This window comes from Dermacentor variabilis, chromosome 4 (genome assembly GCF_050947875.1).
Source record: "Dermacentor variabilis isolate Ectoservices chromosome 4, ASM5094787v1, whole genome shotgun sequence".
Taxonomy (NCBI): Eukaryota; Metazoa; Arthropoda; class Arachnida; order Ixodida; family Ixodidae; genus Dermacentor; species Dermacentor variabilis.
In genome coordinates this window covers 87122856-87129792 of record NC_134571.1, presented here as the reverse complement: position 1 = coordinate 87129792, position 6937 = coordinate 87122856, and the positions used below count along the sequence as shown (strand labels likewise).

The 6937-nt window shown below is 47.5% G+C and overlaps 1 non-coding gene across 1 annotated transcript; it reads left to right on the top strand.

Moving 5' to 3' along the window:
* Positions 1–4739: 4739 nt before the first annotated feature.
* TRNAT-CGU (transfer RNA threonine (anticodon CGU)) lies at positions 4740–4812 on the top strand. The gene has a single exon. It is a non-coding gene; the product is annotated as a tRNA-Thr (tRNA).
* The last annotated feature ends 2125 nt before the right edge of the window (positions 4813–6937 follow it).

Sequence of the window (6937 nt, the reverse complement as noted above, 5' to 3'; positions counted from 1 at the left end):
GGCATGACGAAAATCCGATGACAAAGCGTAAATGACGACGATGCAATGACCACGAACAAATACCTAGTGGCTTAAGCTATTAGACAACTTGGACCGCTGCATCGAAGTAGAAGGAATGACGACGGCAGTATGACGAGAGTCAGATCACGAAGCTGGAATTACGACGGTTGAATGAGCGCAACGACACCACTCTGGTGGCGTGACAACGAATGCATGATGATTGTATGACGACGATGGTGCGACAACGATGGCATGACAAGGGTCGAAGGACAAAGCTAGAATGATGGCGATGAAGCGACTACGAAGACATCACGTACGGTCATGAAGGCATCAACCGCGAGCCCGTACTTACCATAGGGACGCCGGATTTGGGTAGGAGTTAGTTTGCAGGAGTTTGAGTGTGACCGCCTTCGGCCACGACAGAAACTGCGAATGCATTGCCGTCTCTGTGCGCGGCGGCGTCCACGAAGCTTGCTTCGGCCTCGTCCTTGCAAATTTGCTTTAGTATCGTTGACGCTCTTGCCTTGCGCCGACCTGCTTTGTGCACGGGGTGAACATTGCGGGGCGACGGGGCGATGACGAGCACATACCTAGTGGCCCAAGCAGGTAGACAACTTGGGTCACTGGGTCGGCGTAAGAAGCAGACAGACAGACAGACAGACAGACAGACAGACAGACAGACAGACAGACAGACAGACAGACAGACAGACAGACAGACAGACAGACAGACAGACAGACAGACAGACAGACAGACAGACAGACAGACAGACAGACAGACAGACAGACAGACAGACAGACAGACAGACAGACAGACAGACAGACAGACAGACAGACAGACAGACAGACAGACAGACAGACAGACAGACAGACAGACAGACAGACAGACAGACAGACAGACAGACAGACAGACAGACAGACAGACAGACAGACAGACAGACAGACAGACAGACAGACAGACAGACAGACAGACAGACAGACAGACAGACAGACAGACAGACAGACAGACAGACAGACAGACAGACAGACAGACAGACAGACAGACAGACAGACAGACAGACAGACAGACAGACAGACAGACAGACAGACAGACAGACAGACAGACAGACAGACAGACAGACAGACAGACAGACAGACAGACAGACAGACAGACAGACAGACAGACAGACAGACAGACAGACAGACAGACAGACAGACAGACAGACAGACAGACAGACAGACAGACAGACAGACAGACAGACAGACAGACAGACAGACAGACAGACAGACAGACAGACAGACAGACAGACAGACAGACAGACAGACAGACAGACAGACAGACAGACAGACAGACAGACAGACAGACAGACAGACAGACAGACAGACAGACAGACAGACAGACAGACAGACAGACAGACAGACAGACAGACAGACAGACAGACAGACAGACAGACAGACAGACAGACAGACAGACAGACAGACAGACAGACAGACAGACAGACAGACAGACAGACAGACAGACAGACAGACAGACAGACAGACAGACAGACAGACAGACAGACAGACAGACAGACAGACAGACAGACAGACAGACAGACAGACAGACAGACAGACAGACAGACAGACAGACAGACAGACAGACAGACAGACAGACAGACAGACAGACAGACAGACAGACAGACATATGCGGAGCACTGGTGAGCGCGAATAGATTCTATCATCCCTCCTGGCGACGCTTGTTAGCCAAGCCACTCTTCGTCCTCTTATGGTGCGTTGATAAAATGTTACTCTGAAGAGATGGGCACACTTTAGGCGAAATTTGGGGCACCTGCGTCTCGAGTGTTCTTGTGTACATGCGGACACTATACCATCGTCACACGTGATGTAGTCGGGTAGTTGACAATTTGTCCTTGCGCTCGGACACTATACGGTGTTCTTTATCAAACACAACTGCATCCCCAGTGGAGGCGTCTGTTACATTGTTTATCCTACGCTCTGCTCGGTCAAAGGCATCTTCTACTATTCATTCAATGTCGAACCTAGTAATCGCAATTGGAATCTTTCGCAAGTACTACTCGCAAAAACCATCAACCGCCTATAGGCGACTCCAACTAAATGCTCGCTCCCTAGCGATCACGCCGAGAAACAGCCGATCTAGGTTCAGCCGCTGGTTGTCGCATTGCAGCGTGCGCTGCAGCGTTACTTTGTAGTTCTCAGATCGTCATGATGCCGCAACGCACAAGCAAAAAAAAAAAGAAAAAAAGACGGAAGTCGAAAGAATTTTGCTGTGTACCATTATAAGTGTCATCGCTGTGGAAAGACAGCAATTCGTTGTTTCGTCGTCTCCGCAACAAGCTGCTTGACGAAGCCATTCTTGAGCCATTGCAATTTGTCAGAATTGTGGCGGTATAATGCAGCGATTCCTTTTGCTCGATTTCATTCTAATCTTATCAGCCACCACTCATCACTGGCCGATCCAGGCGATAAATAAGGAGCACTGCCGTTCGGACCATTGGCGAAGCGTAAAAGGGAAAAGACATGCGTAGGATCGCTACCGTTACCCCGCCGTTCTTTGCCCGGTCCAATACGAACTGTCTATCTCATGGCGGCCGTGACGTGATTCCTGCTCCACCATCACTTCTCGAAAGCGCAGTTCCTAAAAGCATAGCTTCCGGTACCTGTTACTCAGAGACCACCATCGATGGGACACAGATTAGGACATTAGCTGTAACAATTGGGAATGACGGTTATAGTTTCGTACCGCAACAAACTTTATTAAAGCGGCTAATTTGGACACTTTCGTCCTCTATAGTGATACGATTGGGATGTAACAGCATTGTCTCGCGATGCATCATTTTGGCTCCATCGCGAGAAGAATCAGGCAATCAATAAAATTTGTGGGCTAGACCTTTAGAATGGCGATAACCGAAATTAAGGAATGCATAATGCAGCACCGACATCAATGCTATCACAATATAATGAATTCGTCCGCCATTCGCATTTACATCTTATGAATGACAGAGTAAGGGGCAAAAGTTTGCGGTTACGCATAATGCAAGTGAATGCTTAGAGCAAACCGCGTCTATACAACAATTGAGTCAACCATGCGTAAAGGTTCCTTCGCTGCAGTTTCCGCCCTGTACAGCGAACAGAACCATTGCGCGTGGCTTCAATTCATCTTATCCTCGGCACGCCGCTGCTAATGACTTTGCTCAAAGTCACACTTCCGAAAACTAAAGGCATTCCTGCGTACAACAAGGAGTCATTACTCATGTGCCCACGTCCATACCAGGGAGAAATAGGGGCTGCGATGCTCCACAGCTGTATATTAATAGGTGTCCGGGGAAGGTGTTTACATTATTGATGTTAGGCGGCACGTAAACAGCGTAGGATGACAAATATCTCGACTGGTTTGCTTCAGTCTATGCAGTTTATTTGGGAGCCGTTAGTTTATGCTGAACCTGGCAAGATTACGCAAGTTTGTGAGCATGAAACGGGGGTTGAAAGTTCTTTTCTCAACAATAAAAGTAACTAGATAACGGCAAGATTGGGGCAGACAGAGTGCTTTTGCTTACCCGGGGGAGCATCACTGCAGGCGTTATTTCTTTTCTGAAGATATGCCACAAGGCATACGCACTTTAAACTGTCAAAAGTACACCAAACGAATGTAGGCAGCCCCGTTTGGTGCACGTACTGCAGCAATGGGTTGACGCAATATCTTGTCCGTTCTCCAACGGGTAAATCCTTCTGGTTCTTCAGATTGCTTCCGTGAGCATTTTTTGCCTAATATTCTGAGTTCCAGGGCACAACCACAAAACTTGACATATATCCGCCGTAGGCATAGATTCCTTGCTCCTATAGGACACCTCGAAGGGTTCTCGCCTGCAGATCCCCAGGCACATGTTTGCAGCAAGTGTCAGGGCCACCCAGCCCGAAGCCTCTGAAGACAAACTTCCTCCTCACTAGAAAGGTTGCGGGGAGGAAGCAGTCATTTACTTCAAGCCATAACAAACTGCGCAGAATTTTCCCACAGTAGCCGTTTCCTAACCGTATAAAAGAAATATTTAAGCCTAGATACAAATATCGCTGAGAATGCGTGGATTTGCGCCCGAGCATGTTGTATATTGTAGTAACGAGAACAGCAATTATACTTTTCTTAGTAAACAGCTTATGTATGTCTTTGTTTGGCCATTGCAATAATTAAATTCACCGACTGATTCCACAGGCTGATTTCGTACATTATAGAACCTAAGAAATAGTAATGAAGGTTTTGGTGTGCCGTGAGGCGGTGAGAGGGTAAACGGCATTGAATTTTCTAATATCCTTCGGCAAGATGGCGCGGCCAATCAAGTGTCAAAGGTATAGCAAGTACCCGGATGAGCATTACCACGCAAAACGTACTAGAGCAGAAGAACGCGCATAACACAAGGACGTGCGCGCACACTGCCCCTTGTGCTTTGAAGCGCTAATTTATTCAAGTGTATTACTCATGGCGCGAACGCTGCTAAGCCTCTCTGGCAACTCCTTTTCTTCTCCTTAATTACATAACGAAGGTATCGAATCCGGCAACATCGATGCCTTCAGGTAGCATGTGGGGTTTATTGACCAGTTGCCTTAACCCAAAAAGATCATGCACTCGCGACGCCTGCTGCAGAAAGGATGTTCCACGTCCGCTGCCAAGGTATGCGACTGTTGGCGCTAGCTAACACTCTCAAGGTTAGTTGTAGCAGGTAGATACCCAAGAAAGTGAATGGGGAAACGGCGCCGTGGTAGCTCAATTGGTTAGAGCATCGCACGCGTAATGCGAAGACATGGGATCGTTCCCCACCTGCGGCAAGTTGTTTTTTCATGCACTTTCATCGCCATTAATTTATCATTTATTCAACTCAACTAATAAGTACAAGTAATTTCCCCTGTGTTGTCCTTGGTGTCTTTGTTGGTTTCTTATGATCTGATATATACAATGGTATAAGTGTACTAGGGTCTAAACAGTGTCATAATGCTGAATTGCGTAATTTCATCAATCCAAGAGGCGTACTTGCGTCGTCTGTATTGGCAACACACCAACGACAGTAGAATGCTGAACAAACAAACAAAACTAGTTTTTAGAGCGCAGTTCTTAGTCTCTGCTTTGAACGTCGGCGTCGGCGCAACCGAGTGAAGAAGCACAGCGAAGGATGAAAGAACGAACGAGGTGCGCAGCCGGACATGAAAGACGGCGATAGCGAAGAGAGCGTGAGGGGGAAAACGGAGCAGGAGGGCTCAGCGGAATCGTAAGGCGGAAAGTGGAGGAGGAGGAAGACGGGCTCTGCGGCGACAACCGTTACGAGATGGCGCCAGAGTAGCGCGCCCTCGTCTGTTCACAGATGGCATGCGGCGAGCGCGTCCAAATATTGAAACAAAGCGCCGCATGTGGCGGCTGCTGTGAATCGTGCCCACGCCTCACCCACGCGCTACCTCTCGCAATCTCCCGATTAGCGAGGCAGTCGCGCCACATTTCGCTCCGTTTGCAACCTACCGCACGAGACAGATTGCCCGCACCAGCCACGCTACTCACAGAGTTCTCTACCTACGCTGAAGCAAGATAGCAAAGTGGGCAAGTTGTTACCAAATGAACGGTGATTATCTACCTATAATATAACCCTTGTACCTATGTAATCATAATACAAAATATTTACACGCATACCTCATTCACGTATACAGCTGCGCTCAAATTTAGCATTAGAAACTATCGTAATCGTCGGTGAACTTTTTATCCTTGAATGTTCAATTCAATATTCTCTTTACAACGACAGGTTTCCTGGCACACTACATAAATGTATTTAACGTTAATAAGCGGGAAACTGTAATACACAACTATATTGTCTTAGGCTGCCATTTCGGCGCATAAATGCGCTTGCCGAAGAAAAAAAGCGACTTGGAAAACATTGATTTGCTTCCTTTCTTCGTGCCTTTCTCTCGCTGAAGCCACGCATCTGTACCCGCCTTATTAGCGTATCATCGCTATAGCTGAGCGTATGAACGCGATCAAGGCCTTCCGGGAAATTAGGACACGCAGGCCGCAGGAAGCTTTTGACAGAGCCGTACGTGCTCCGGGGAACAGCACGGGGTAGACCGACGCAGTAGCGGAGGTTAGGGAAAGAGTTATGGCATGAGAGAGTAAGTGCGCCACTACAGCGGTGGTTCTTTGGAAACGCCTCGCTCCTTATCAGCTTGTAACAGAAGGCGCAAACTCCCTGCGGAAAGTTTTAGGGCAGCGTGAGAACTTGGCCCACTACTTAAAAAGAAAAAAATAAGAAAGTCAGCGCAAGGGGGAACGTGTAATATCGCTTTTGAAAAGAAGTATATACGTCAGCCACGTCACCCGCAGCGGGATTGGTTTACACCTGGGACAATGTGCGACGTGAATAAATAAGCGCGACATGTAAACAGGGCCAGGGCGATGTGGAAAGCGAGGCCCTCTATGCTATGATACTTGCGTTCTAAGTCCGAAATTACACAAAAAATTTGTGATGTGAACTTTTAAGTTTCATGCCGAGCGTATACTAGAAAGCACGGCAAGGTTATGCAGAAAAATCCAAAGTCAAAGAAAACGCAAATGTACCGCTTAAGGATGCTGCCTGTACCTGTTGTTAAACTGTGTTTCGACTGTGAGAGGTGTCAACACTGTTTGCTGCAATTGTAAGGCCAATAACTCTTACTTCATTCAATTGCATAATACTTTCATATGGCAATGCATGAATTCTTCGCTTTTTGGGCGAAGCTGCGACTTTTTTCATTCAGATATTATTTACCAGCGATTTACCTTGTGATACAATGACAGGTGCAGAACTGATAGTTGGGCGAATTGGTACAAATTCATATTGAAATATTTGGCGCGCACAATTGACAAGGACACAGTCAAGCGCTCATGCGTCTCCCTTCACTATGTCCTTGTCAACTGTGCGCGCTAAATATTTCA